Source organism: Passer domesticus, chromosome 1, assembly GCF_036417665.1.
Source record: "Passer domesticus isolate bPasDom1 chromosome 1, bPasDom1.hap1, whole genome shotgun sequence".
Lineage (NCBI taxonomy): Eukaryota > Metazoa > Chordata > Aves > Passeriformes > Passeridae > Passer > Passer domesticus.
Window position 1 is genome coordinate 112,511,213 of NC_087474.1, and position 15,070 is coordinate 112,526,282.

The following is a 15,070-nucleotide window of genomic DNA, read 5'->3' on the forward strand; positions in this document are numbered from 1 at the left end:
GCCTTTTACAATTTTTTTTTCTGAATAATTTCTTAGTGGGAAAAGATGAGTAAGCTTTTATTTTGAGAAGTGGGGAGAAACTGGCTCAGTAGATTTTAGGAATCTTTAAGAAATACAGAAGTAATATTGGCTCATGAAAAGCAATCCTGTTTCCAGAAAAATATATTAACCAGTTGCAAAAAATTACATTATTTATTTGTGGCATTCTTCTCATTGAATCTCTTTCTACTGTATAAAAGTGCTATGAGTTCACTTTACAGATGATGAAACTGAAACACAAGTGAGCTAGATTAGCATAAATGCTAAAGATGAGGTTTGGGAGTGTGAAGGGATTGTCAGTAAGTTAGGCAGTTGTGGGGTCTAATTCCAACAGGATTTGGAAGTTTGCACTATGACCTTCCAATATTTGCACATCTAAGTAATTCTAGAATCTGCCTTAAAGTGACTTACCTGCTGCTTCCTCAGAAAAGGAAAGAAGTATTGCAAGGCTGCTTTTAAACTCAGTCTGGACTACACCTAGACTTAGGCTACTCCTTCTGGGTCAGTGACTCCTTTGTGTGCATAGCCTCACTGCAATAAATGAAGTGTTACTGGAGCTACCAGGCTCCTCTCTTGCCTGGCAGGCATTCTGCGCAGCTCTGGGGTGACATGTCTGGGGAAGGATCAGCCATCCCGGGCTCTCCTGGCCTCTGGCACCTCTGCATTTTGCATCTTCCGTGTCTTTTTATGCTCTGTCATTCTAAGGCTCTCCACTGCTGTGTTCTACACACTGCTTGGGAACTTCTCGGTCTCAACACCTTACTCTCTGCGTGTAGATTGTTATTTCCCACCTACATCGAATAAAATTTCCCTCCATGAAAATGATAATAAAGTAATTCAGGCTGGCAGCCTAAAGTGAATTAGATCAATTTAGCAAGAATAGTCTGCAGCCATCAAAATCCTGGCCATGGGGTATAAAGACCCATGTTGTCACACCTCTTCATCAGTGTGTCCCCTCTGTGGGGATGCATTTTACTGGGGGAAGGATCCTTTAATGAACTGCATACTTTAACATGTCATACATTACATGTCATAAAGTGTGACATATGTTCATGTGTCATACAAATCCCCAGACAACTCAGTGGGACCTAGAGCATTCAAAGAATAAAAGCAAAGCACCTTACTCAAATAAATTATTTACCTACTCTAACCATAAGTAATATTTAGCAATTCGTCTAATGCTTTTCAAACCATCAAAAATTATCTGTTTTTCCAAGAAGTGAAATGATTACCAAAGTAATTAAACATTCCCAGCTTATTCTGGCGTTTGGAAAGTGGGTGCCACATCATGGGCCTGGTGGTGCCGTTCTTAAGGCATTCCCGGGGTGGGAATTTGTCCCTGTGCTTGACTCTGTGCCTGTAAAGAAGAGGTGCTGTTACTGGCACCCGCACCGGAGGCCGGCAGCCGGCAGCATAGAGGGTCTGGGAGAATGAGGATGATTCACTCATCTCGATTTCGGGTTCCCACCTTGACCTGGACACGCTTGTGTCGCTGCACAGCGCTCGGAGCTGGGAGCTGGGAGCCCGTCCCGTTCCGGCTGTCACCAGCAAGGGGAGCTCCGCATTTGGGTAGACCCGAGAGACAGCCCGGCCCCGCTACCGCCACGGACAGGAGAGCGGGGACGCTGTGAAGTGACATCAAATTGGTGTGGGGCTAATTCCTTCTTTAGGCTGGGGAAGGAACCTAAAGAAGGAATTAGAAGAGAAAGAGCCGATAAGTGCCGCGAGCTCTGGGGTGACACTTGGGACACTTTTGAGTTCCGCAAATCATAGAATAGAATTACTGAATTGTAGCATATTTGGGTTAGAAGGCACCTTGAAATTAATAATCTAGTTCCAACCCTCTTGCCATGGGCAGGGACACCTGCTAGATCAGGTTGCTCAAATCCCAGTACGGCCTGGCTTTGATCCCTGGCAGGGATGAGGGGCATCCACTAATTCTCTGGGCAACCTGTTCCAGTGCCTCACCATCCCCACGGGAAAGAATTTCTTCCTAATATTTAATATCTTCCTATTATCTGCCCTCTTTCAGTTTGAAGCCATCTCCCCTTGTCCTATCACCACATGCCCATGCAAAAAGTTCCTCTCCAGCTCTCTCTTCCCCCTCTAGGAGCTGAAGGCTGCTATAAGTTGTCCCTGAACTTTCTTCAGGCTAAACAGTTCCAACTCTCTCAACCTGTCTTCAAAGGAGAGGTGCTTCAGTCTTCAGATAATTTTCTGGGGGCCTCTGGATCTGCCCCAGCATCTGCCCCTTGTCTTTCCTGTGCTAAGAGCCATAGATCACAGCCAGTAGCAAACATCTGCCTGCCTCTACCAGAGGAAATTGCTTGGTATTTTACAAAGTGAGGGCCTGCCTTGTTATAGCTGCCCCTCTTTGCTCTGCTTTACTGCTGTTAATTGCTTGTTCACTTCTCTAAAGTTAATTGGGAACTTTAGAGAAGTGTCCCCGAGCTCTGGTTGCTTCAGAATCTTTCCTGTGAGCTGGGTGTATCACAGCTGTTAAAACTTTATGAAACCTGACATTGCAGTTTCACATGTGGTGAAACCCTGAGCAGTCTCTCTGGTTTTGATACATGTAAAACTGCAATGTCAGGTTTCATAAAGTTTTAACAGCTGTGATACACCCAGCTCACAGGAAAGATTCTGAAGCAACCAGAGCTCGGGGACACTTCTCTAAAGTTTCCAGTGACTGGGAAAAAGCAATTAACAGCAGTGAAGCAGAGCATCAGTGTGTTCATTTTATGGAAAGCTCAATTATTTTTTTAAGATGGAAAGCATTTTGTTCCAATCACAGTTACAAATGCAATAATAGATACAGCATCATAGTGATCAACAACACCTATGGCAAATATGTTTTCTATCTGTATAACAAAATTGTTCGCTCCTTGTTTGCAGCAGAGAAACATTCTGTGTGAGTGTGATGAGCCAGAGCTGACCTACCACTTGAGCGAGGTTTGAAAATCTTCCTCTGGATCTAGGCTGAATTTAGAAGAAATTTTTGAATAAATATTAATTTAAAAAATATACAAGTGGAAAGTACATGAAAGTAACAAATATTCTAAAGTAGGTCAAGAGCTGGAAAAGAAAAGCAGTCCTTCAAACCTGTAAGGCATTAGAGACCTCATAGTTTATGGTCCCTTTTTAGTGAGAATTGATGAAATGAGCTCTGGACAGCAGTGAAAAAACAAACAAATTGCAATGGAAAAATGAGTTAATTAACACCAGAAATTAAATTGGCCTTCACAAAGCTCTGATGCACCTTCCCTCTCTAGCCATGGTTCCTGGTTCAAGTATGCCTGGATATCCCACAAGAACATGTTAATTTTGATGTTAATGTTTAGAACATTTGCTCCTTTGTTTATCAAAGGAAAAGTAATGAGAACTGTAAAATATCAATGAAAGGCATAAATACTTTTAAAAACAAATATTTGGAGTTTTTCCTATCTACATGCCTCTCCCATTATATGAACATTTTATGATCTGTATGCACTCAGTACTCCACTGACTCGCTTTTGCCAGCTATGGAAGGATATATGATTTTATTCTGTTGATGAACTGGGAAGACATCTCAAAAACTCTTGGTTAGAGAGAAAGATTTTGTGCTTTTTAAAATGAAAACTCACTTTTAAAAGAAAAGTATTAAGACTCCGGCCATTTTACACATTAAAGCAGCCTTGAGACCAGAAACCAGACTGTAATGTGAAATGGCATGTAACTTGACTCAACTTCTTCATCTGGGGATAAGGGAGAGCAAAATCCTTTTCTAAATGCTCCACCCAAAACTGTAATTTGACCCATGTTTTTGTGATAATAGGGAAAAGTAGCTAATTGCAAATGATAGGGGAAATTAAAAAAAAAAAAGTGGTTTTTAGTCCCTCTAGATACTCCCATTTTAAATGTAGGCTCCTTGTGTCTCATATTGCAGAAGAGCTGCTGACACACTGTGCTTCCATGTGGCTGCACCCAAGAAAGGCTTCCTTGGGGTATCTGACAGATGTAATATAATCCCGTCTCCCCCTGTTTTCCTCCCCTTGTAACAATTTCAAGGAAGGAAAAGGACAAGCTCCCACTTTTCTGATGGGAAGTTGTTGTTCAGCCATCCTCCCACCAGGTGCTGCTTGTCCAGCCCTCCCTGCTTTCTCTGGAGCTGCTGTAGGGGGGAACATGGGACCCTGGCTTCCTTGCTGCCGGTTTGGTTTCCCATGCTGCTGCACCCTCCTGGAAGGTTACCCCCTTGCTGGGACAGAGAGCACATGAACAGAGCCAGATGCTGCTCACTTGAGCTTTTCCAGCAACCAGGCTACTTCCTCTCTTTATGAGCAACCCAACAGCAAAAGAAAGCACTAACTGCTCCACCAGGAATTTCTGGAGATGATCAGCAGCTGTTTTTAAGCCTCCAGCAGTCATTATGCAGCTGCACTTGGTCGTGAGTCCCTGCTGGCATGAGCAGAAGGAAGGGACAGATTCCCTCTGTTTACCCTGCCAGCTAGTGTAACAGCCTCTGGAGAACTCTAATGAAACAGTTAGAATTTACAGATGAGTAAGCAGGAAATCAGCCCTTCTTCAGGAAACCAGTAATACATTTTTTTCAGGATTGTACTCAAACACGCTCCCAGATGCTGGCCGAGGATTCAGCTGTCTGCCCACCATGGATGCTGGAGCAGCACACACCCTTCCCTCCCAAAACCTGAAACACAGGACTTTTTCATTCATAGGAATGTCAAGTGCTGTGGTACACTTAATAAGGTAACATTATTTTATACAAACAAAATAAGAGAAATCAGACATCAGCTGAAAAAATTTCCATAGTGTATTTTCTTTTAATTACACTTTAGACTTGCAGAAGTAATGACAAATCCATGTATTAAAAGTTTCAAGGTGTTTCTGGCTGGTTTGATGAAAATTGTTCCTCCATCATATGTAAATAAGTACAATAAAATACTAATAAAATATTTTAAAATTATGTGTTTCTGGCCCAATTTTTTGCCATTTCCCTCCAGTGTGGAAATCACAAGGACTTTTCACAAAATTCCATTGGAATCTAGAGCTTTCAAGAAGTTCAACTTGAATTAAAACTTTAATTCATAAAATGACAGAATGTGGAAATATGCTTCAACTATTCAGGTTGATCTTTCCCAGGTAGCTAACTTCAATTTTCTTTAGGCTTTGGCCAGAGGAAAAGTGATGTTTAAATAAATGGGTTTTTTGCAACAGAAGCGTGGCTAGACTTCAAAGAACTGCCAGGAGGTGATAAATGGACATCAGACAGGCTCCAATTTGGACCAATTTGGACTATCTCCTAGAAAATAAGACCCATCTAGTAAACAAATGCTTCCCCTCTGTTTTTGCATGTAGCTTTAAATAGTAAACAAAGATATGCCTCATATATTTTGCTGTGCACATTTAGTCCTTGGGTTGGTATCAGCTGTTTAAGACAGTGAATCACATGAACTCCAGGCTCCACATGTTTTTAACTTTATCTGGTAACTCTGAATGTTGTGGGTCTATATCTCTGTTCTAAGTATTCCTATGAAGATTATGCTGTTATCTATAGGAATGTTTCTAGTTAATCCAAAGTGTGGGTGTCTGTAGAGAAGATAATTCTAGAGGCTATCTCCCTGGCACTGTTTTTGTCTTGCTGAAGATAAGGAATCGTATCCGTTGGTGTTAGCAGTGTCATGGGCCATGCAGAGCAGCACCTCTTGTGATAAAGTGATTGTACTGCCATTATGCTGGCAGGCATTTTAGGATCCTGTACTGTGTGTGCCTGCCCCTAAGGGGTGCAGACCTCTGTATGTAGTTTTCTGAATAACTCATCTAGCCCAGTTTAACACACAGAGGACGGATGCTGGAGGAACCATGCCTACAAACAGTTCAGAGGCAGAGAATACCTGGACAAAAAAGACTTTTCTGCTCCACTGTCAGCTTCTTAACAGCGAGATCAGCTAATAAGAACACATATTGACAAGGATTTTATAATACATTTTTCAGAACAATTTAAAGGCCCATGGAAAGATAAAACTCAAGACACCAGTATCACTGCGTCTTCTTGAACAGGAGCAGCTAATGTTAATCACAGGATTATTTGTGTTTGAGGATACTAGAACTAAAGACATTCTGTGACAAAAGTGTGGAATTATTAATGCCAGATCCCAGGCAGGTTTCAAATGGCTGCTACATTTACAAGGTGAGCAGGAGAAACCTGGGCAAAGCTTGAGGGCAGTAGTTTTCAAGTTATTGCAGAGAATTAGGTTGCAACAGCTTCCTTAGACAGCAGAGTCAATACTGGCACTTCATAGGGGTGGTACCTGTCCTACTGAGCAAACTCTGAGAAACAACATTTTCAAACCAAGACATAGGCATGCAGCAGCAAAGTGATCATGACTCAAAAACTTTAAATACCAAATAGTTTGCAAGTGTGTTTTGGAAACAGATCTCTATTCATTGTACTACAGGGAAAGTATGAGCCAGTTACAAAAGAAAATACAAGGGCAATTATGCATCAGGATTTTAATGTTTGGAAATTTGACTCAGATGACTGCGGTCTGAAATACATTTCCAGAACTATATTCTTGGGTCAGTCTTGCACATATTTGGTTCTTATGTTTTATCTCCTTGTTGCTCCACCTCCATGGGTAGCCTGAAATGCCAGGGATCACAGAGTAAAAAAAGGCAAGACAGAGTGTAACCTCTCCTGTGCTCAGACTGATGCAGGTGCCAGACCATTCCTTAAGACTATTCAGATTTGTTAGCCCTCCATCTGCTTGCCCAAGTTGGAACAATCATGAATGAACCTTTAGCTTCCTGTGAACTTTTAAGTCCACCATAATTAAAAGGTAGCTGTTAATTAAGTGTCTGTGCAGCTCACCCAGTGAGTGAGGTTCCTAAACACCCTGAGTACTACATCTGGAACAGTAATGCCCTGACATGCAGGTCTTTCTTCCTTGAACTATTTTGGGATTCTCAAGATATATTTTTCCCAGGCAATTGCTTTTCCTAAGTAAAATTATTTGAATCACATCTATTTGTTATTACAATCTTGTTTTAAGAACTTGTGCTGAGAAGGGATTGAAACTAGAGAGCTTTGTGAATTGTACAGCTGGTTTCAGCTCATTACTCTAAAATTATTTTCAGTGAAATAATATTGTGCTTGTATCTGACACCTAGAAAGAAAAACTAAAAACAAATAAAACATTACCATGTTTGCTAGAGATTGTGAATATCAATATTGCTTTCAGCAGTTTTCACTGATCTATGCAAATAACCATGTGGTTGATTAGCTAGTCTGAGCTTGCATTCAGAATACTGAACTATTATCCATTAGTTATACACATAATTCAGAGATGCAGTGCTCAGAAAATTAATGTTCTTCAGCAATTTTAGTGAACAGATAAAAATTATAAAATGCCTGGTTTTGCAATAGCTCTGCATTTTCACAGTGCGCAATATCTGTCCAGCTCAGTGCTTTCAGTGTTGAATAAAGCAAATACAGATTGCCTGTTTCTAACATTGTCAAGTGTTATCAGTGGCTTTTCCTTGCCATTTTCCAGTGTGAAGAAGATAATCTTCTTTCATGTGGGTCATTAAACTTCTGAAACCACTTCAGCTTCATATGCAGCTCTTTCAGAACCTTTGTAAAGGTAATTTCCTTCTTCTGAGGCCCACATCCTTTATCTGGACATGCAGCTAAAGGCTTAACCAGGTTTCTGGACATGATATTCGTGATCATATCAAGTGTTTGTAGCTCTGTAAGCCCTCAGGACAATCTAGCTGTGATGTAGCACTAACCCTTCCATGAGCTATGTCCAGAGATCATCCAGATGTCAAGGTTTGCCTTGTTAACAAAAACCCCCTCTTTGGTGACAGCACACAACTGGCTGCAGGGAAACCTGTTCTCCTCAGCAGCTTTCAGCAGCTGCGTTCCTTCAGTGCTGCTAGCCCATTGACTTGACCTCTGCCCCAGTTTTCCAGGGTAAGGCAAAGTTTGAGAAGCAGGATGTGGGAACACCAGGATGGGAGATGGAAAATTGAGCAAGTAGTTTGCAATGTCAGAATACCTTTTAAATAATCTTTAGAGCCTGTCACTGTCAAAAATCAGCCCTAGAATTGAAGGAAAGCTTTGCAACCACAGTTAGACACTGGAAACTTGTGCAATGGGACAAAAAAATTTTACTTTATGTCATTGATAAACTATTGACTCGAGGGCTGGATCTGATGCTAACAATTCTGAAACAGTAAAGAGAATAATAAAATACAGCTGAAACTGCACTGCTTAAACTGCAGAGATTTTAAAAACAAATCTGTCATCAGATCTCCAAATGGTCTGTTGTTACTCTTCCACAACTTTCAGAGTATTGACTGACAACCTGTGGGCATTGGAGTATCTGGAGGAGTTTAAACACTAGATTTTAGAGCCACAAACATGTCATAGTTTTTTAAAAAGAAAAATGAAAAATCAAAGTAGGATTCTGGAGGAGAGCCCCAGGTTTGTGAGGATGTATGGATCATACTCCTGTCTCTCAGCAGGTAAACAAGGCAAGCGCTAGCACAGGTTGCCCAGGGAGGTTGTGCACTCTCCATCTCTGGAGGTTTCAAAGATCCAACTCAACAAAGCTGTAAACAGTCTCACAGTTGACCCAGCTTTCAATTAGAGGGTCAACAAGAGAGCACCTAGGTCCCTTCCAACCTTAATTATTTTGTGATTTTTATGATTCTCATTGTAGATCCAAATTGCCTTTTAGATGTGCTGTACTGTCTGTTGATAGTAAGTACTAGAAATTGTTAGCTGCACTAGCAGTATGAAAATGGAAATGTAAAACAGTATGCAAATTTCTACAAATGAAAGGCTATTTAGACAGAAATAATTGCAAATAGAGTGATGACAGTAAAATGATGGGACGCTTGTTCTCTGTCATCAGCAATCTGATCAGTGAAAATATACAGCCAGTTTCTGAAGTCTTTCACTTATACAGAGGCTTAATTGCTTAATCATTTTCCTAGAGGAATTTTTTCTGCTTAAGATCAATAATGACTTTCTTGGCAACTGAAAATTGTTCCAAGTGCATAAATGCAAACCAATTAAATTTTAATTTCCCTCTTTTATTTTACTTTAGACATACCAACCAGAGTAGCTGAAAAGGTTGGTCTTATACTACTGCACACAGTGCAGACCCATTGGAAAGAAGTGTGACTATAAACCACAATTGAAGTTCAGCTAGATTTAGAAATTCTGCTAGTGTTGCATTGTTTGAAATAGTAATTCCCCATGGTGTAAAGAAAATTTAGAAATCGGTGCTTTGTACAGTCAAGCAAGATCCTTTGAAGGGCAAAACACTCTTGGAAAATAGAAAAAAAAAGAGAAAAAATTAGTGGAAGAACACAGAATAACAAGACCAAAAGTTGCATAAAAGAGAAGAAAGATGAACCAAAACTTTCTGATTCTTATGCCATGGGGACCATGCAGCTGTGGTGGTTACAGACTGGGAAAATCTCCCAGATTCTTATGGTTTATAAAGGGGGCTGTACCAAATTAACAAACTGGCCAGCAAAATGGGGGTGATTTGCCACAAACATTGGGTAAAGGCTTTTCTTGGAAACGAGAAAAGAACAGAAAGTTAATCACACTCTCAAGGGTTTTTTTTTTCTTTCATTTGGAGGATGTTTTTGTCTCAACTTACTTTCAATGTTTGACAGTTACTGATCTATGAAAGCCTCCAGCAGGTTTTTTCCACTTCACATTTGCTTAATACTTCAGAAGAGCCCGTGGCTGCAAGAACAGGACCCACAGGCATGATGAAAAGTAGTTTTACCTTTTGCAAACCATTATACTGAAGACTGGTTTCTGTTAAGATTCTACATGAAAGTCTTTGTCTGTTAGACTGATCTTTGATGGCTTTAAAGAATGGACTATTTGTTTAAAATAAATTTAATTTTTATTTGCAATCTCCCTGCCTTTTGATCAATATTGTAAGAAAATAATTTGTTATGGGGCAAAATCAAGAACTTTTTTCTTTAAATATTCATCACATGGCTAAAAACCCCAACTAAACAAACAGCTCTTCTTTCAAACAGAAAGGGATCCAATTTAAAACATATAAGGAAAGACAGTTCAGCTGAGATGGCCATGACAGGTACTACATGGAAAAGCTGTGACACAAGAAAATTAGATCTGATGAAAAATCCAAGGTTATAAGTAACAGTTAAATAAACTGATGTTTAAAATATAAAACAACTGGAAGATATGAATACAATATCTTAATTCCTTTGAAAGCACATCAGCATATGGAAGATTTTTGACAAATTACTTTAGATGGGAAGCTTGAATCTTGTAGCTCTCCAGCTCCCACAGCTCTGCTATGATTTATGCAAAGCAACAGCAATCATCACCACAGTCAGGATAAAAAAGAGAGCAAGAGAATGTTTTCCCATCTTGATTTGCATATTCTGAATAAATTTGTTACATATGCCTGTCAAATTTACAAGTGCATATAAAATCTTTGTGCAGTTTAAACAGAAATCAAGTAGTGACAAAGTGTGGAAGAGATTCAAAGTAGCTGGTGTGAAACAGTACAAAGATTTTTAATAGAAGGATTTTTAGGTCAACTGGGCAATAATTTGTTTTCAACATCCATTTCAAATGACTCAATCCAGTGCCAAATGAAAAATACTGTAGATGAGAAGTTGAGCATGCAGAGCAGGCTGGGCTATACATTCAGCAGTGCTACAGCGTCTGCTTTGCACAACAAAATGGTCCCTATATCACTTGTTTCTGCCATATTATGTCATATCTCAGCCTTTTAAGTTCTTATGAAAGGTCTCAGAAACAAAGCTCCTGGGATAGAATCATAGAATGGCTTGGGCTGGAAGGGACCGTACAGATCATCACATTCCAACACCCCATGCTGTGGGCTGGGACAACTTTCCACTAGACCAGGTTACTCAAAGTCCCATCCAACCTGGCCTTGAGCACTCCAAGGAATGAGGCAGCCACAATTTCCCTGGGCAACCTGTTCCAGTGCCTCACCACCCTCACAGTGAAGAAATTCTTCCTAATTCCCAATTTAAACTTGCCTTTTTTCACTTTAAAACTATTCCCCCTTGTCCTGCCAGTACAAGCCCTGGTAAAAAGTTCTTCTCCAGCTGAGTTGTAGACCTCCTTTAGGCACTGGAAAGCTGCTCTGAGGTCTCCCCAGAGCCTTCTCTTCTCCAGGCTTTCAGTCTGTCTTCATAGGAGAGGTGCTCCTGCCCTCTCATTATCTTTGTGGCCTTGCTCTGGGCCACATGTCCATGTCCTTCTTATGTTTGGGGCCTCAGACCTAGATGCAGCATTCCAAGTCTCACAGAGCAGAGAATATTAACTTCATATATATATATATATATATATATGACCACATAAGATGTGCCAAATATCATTGCTATTTTTTCCATGTATTTTTTTTCTCAGATGCTGGAGAGCAACATCAGCATGCAGTGTGGTGTTTCGAATTGAAAATTTGTCGATGAAAAGCAAGAGGAGAGTTTTTTAAAAACAGCACAGGAGTGAGGGAGCAGGTGATCAATGTGCCTCCACATCAAAGTGATGTGGTCATGCTCTTTACTGTGAGAAGTGATAGAAATACAAACACAAATAAGAGAAATAATCAGACATAGGGTCAGAAATAAGGCTGCATTAGCACAGCCTTGACTTAATAGTGGCCTATGTGTTTCATAAGTCAGTGTTTTCATTAGGAGGCTGGGCTTTCTCATTATGCCTATTATGCCTCATTTTAAAGCATCATCTGGGTTTTAAGAGAGCCTCAATGACCTCAAGCTCTTGTGCTGAAAAAATAATGTAATGCCCACACAGATATTGTCTAGAGATATATTTGGAGGAGATTTAAATTAACTAGCTCATTTGGACTAGCTATATAGTACCAAGATCAGGGCTGGCTGAAAAACTCATCCCAAACTGATTAGCTCAGTAAATAGCAGGTGGAAGAGTCATGTGCTAAGCTTTAAATTGTCAGAGCTACACCATCACTAATGTTGGATTTAGTTAATTAAATCTCTCATGGATAAATCTCCCTGTTATACCTGTTATCAGGGGGAAAAAAAAAAAAAAAAGATGCTCTGCTTTCTGAGCCAGCTGCTTGAGTAGGCAGAGGAGGATATTTTAATAGCTGACAGTCACCCCCCACCTGGCCCCTCCCTGCCCAATGAGTTGCTCCTGGTACCTCTTTGGTACCCAGCAGCCAGTGGGGTTTTGGGCACACCTGGTGCCCATTTGGTATATGTGCTCCTCTCAACATCCCTGCAGTTTCCTTAGTGGAAGTACTGAAAATCACTCACCCAGAAGTCTTTGCTTTTCACTGGTGGAATACACAGGCACAGTATTTTGGAGGAGCACTTCGAAAATTTATTGTGGCTAAATGACCTGGAGGAGATGGATTTGCTAGTTTAGGATTCATATTTTGCTGCTGTTGTTTACCTTTACACTGAATTATAAGGGTTTCTTTGGGTATAAAGATGCTGGGTTGTCGATGGCAGCCATGAGAATTGAGGCAGGGGTCCTCTGCTTCCTTCCAGTCACTGAGGGGAGAAGGCTGCTGTCACTTTGCTGGTGTGTCCAGCTGAGGGGGTGCTCAGTGGAAGAGGCAGGGATGTGCTAACAAGACATTGACAGTTTCTGCTAGAAAGCCAGAAACAAGCTATAGCAAGAAAAAGACAGATGAGAAACTAGAAATATTCAACAGCTTATAAAATAACCAAATCCCAGCTGATTTTCAGAGAGTCAGTAAAGGCTGAGCTCTCATCTGTAGGACTAGTGTTACACGGAATTCTAGAACTTTACTGTAAACAGCTATTTTAATTTTCTTTTTTAATAAAGGGCTTTGTTAAGCTACCACAACTTCTCCTATAAGTCACTTGAGCTATAAGATAATAAACTAGTTAAGCAACAAATGTTAAGGTGAAAGAAACATCCCCTGGAAAGGATATTGAAAATTTGATTTCTTGCTTGTTTTCCTGAACTATCCGATACTGACCATCATCAGACAGAAAACTGATCTTGCCCTCCAGTCTTTGAAACATTTTAGTTCATGCCAGTCCCTTTTGTTGAGTCTCCAAGTTGCTTAGAAATGAAAAAAGACTTGTTCTACAACATGGATGGAAAAACTAGAGTATTGGCCCATCACATAAAAATCAGGATTAATCAATTTCAGAGTTAAATGTACTGCTGCCTTTGTGGGATATAGCGGCACTGGGGTCTGAAGTCACCAGCTATAGCAAATATTTTAAGTTACTGAAAAAAAAAACAACTATTCAAATAATTTCATCAACTCTCTGAATATTTGTGAAATGTCCTGGTGGGTTTGGCAATTGTCTCATAGTCATTTGGTGCTACAGCTTACACTGCTGCTGTTTGAGCTACTTCATTTAAAGTTAAATCACACCTGAGAAATAATCACCAAAATTATCTCTGACTTGCATGTCCACCCATCAGAGCCTAATCTCAGTTCATTCTGTTCATCAGTGTATCTCCTTCTCTTCTTTAAATACTAAAGAGTCTAATATTCACCTCTTTGTCTTCCCAGGTCTTTTTGCTTCACCCACAGTTTCTGGAAGACTTTCTTGCTCATGATTGATGTTTGAAATTTGAGGGTCTGTCCTGCAGGGAGTGTTGAATAAAGCAATGTGTGAATTTCTGATGCAAATTTCCCTCAAAACTTTGTTCTAATTGTTTGAGCCTAATTGTTATATTAGACAATTTCCAAGGGTGAGTGCTAAAGAGCTAATTTTTTTTTTTATTTCTTCTATTAAGACATAGCCACTATAGTTTCTTTTAAAAGAAACGATTGATTCAAAAGTATTTCATCAGTTAATGTGAGGACAAAAAAATGGAAGATGTTCTTGTGTACTGGGTACCTTTGTGTCAGGTGTGCCTGAATCATTGTGGAAATGAATATTGTAATACCAGAGACAATTGCTTTGTATTATTGCAATAGTAGCTTGCACTTCAGTAAGATGATATCTACAGGTTGTTTTCTTTGTAATGACATAGTTCAGTTACATGGTCTATGGATAACAGAAAAGGGGGGACAATCACTGCAAAGTTAGCATTTTTAGTGCTCCCCAGGGGCCATGGGAGCTCCCCAAAGGCTCTATCAGGACCTGACAGCCCGTGCTCATCCCACTGCCCCAGTCCCAGACACTGGGCACCTCTGTTTTGCCAATATCCTGCCTAAACTATTTAACTCATATTTTGAAGCATATTACCTGCTTCTAAAAGCTGCATACCTAAGCGGCAGGAGCTCGGATATTGTACCTCAGTCAAGTTTTCTGGGTTTGGGTTATCTGCAGTTACAGATAACAGTTACCAGGTACAACTCTGGTCCTTCAGCAGTCATCTGTCAAGGTGTTTTGGCCAGCCTTTCCAAGTTGCAAAGCTAAACACAATAATGATATTAGAAACTATCCATCATTATTGGAATACAGGTATTGAAAAATCTATGATGTTTAAGAATGAATGATAAAATGTGGGATGACATCTGACAGCCGTCTGTTTTGATATGGAAGTTAAAATGACAGGAGATACTATGCATTAAAAAAACCAACAAAACAAACAAACAAAACAACAACAACAAAAAAGCCCAAAACCAAAACCAAACAAAAAACCCCAAACAAACAAAAACAAAACAAAAACAAAAACAAAAAAACCCCAAAAAACAAAACAAAAAAAACACCAAAAACCAAAAAAACCCCCCAAAAAACCCCCAAAACAACTAAATGCCAGAAGTGCTTACTTAAAGAAATTATAAGAATTTTCTTTTGGAAATCTGCTATATGCTCTTGGGGTAAGGTTTTATTATGGACAGAAACCTTTATAATGTTACAAAGGAAAATAAATACTGTAAGCAACATTTTTATGCAACATTTCCATTTCCAGAAAGACACTGCCAAATAAATGTTGCTAATAATGGTAAGGTAAATATTTCTGTATGATGATTGATCTAGGCACCAACAGTCAATAGCTTGAGAGGCTTTTGGAAAAATT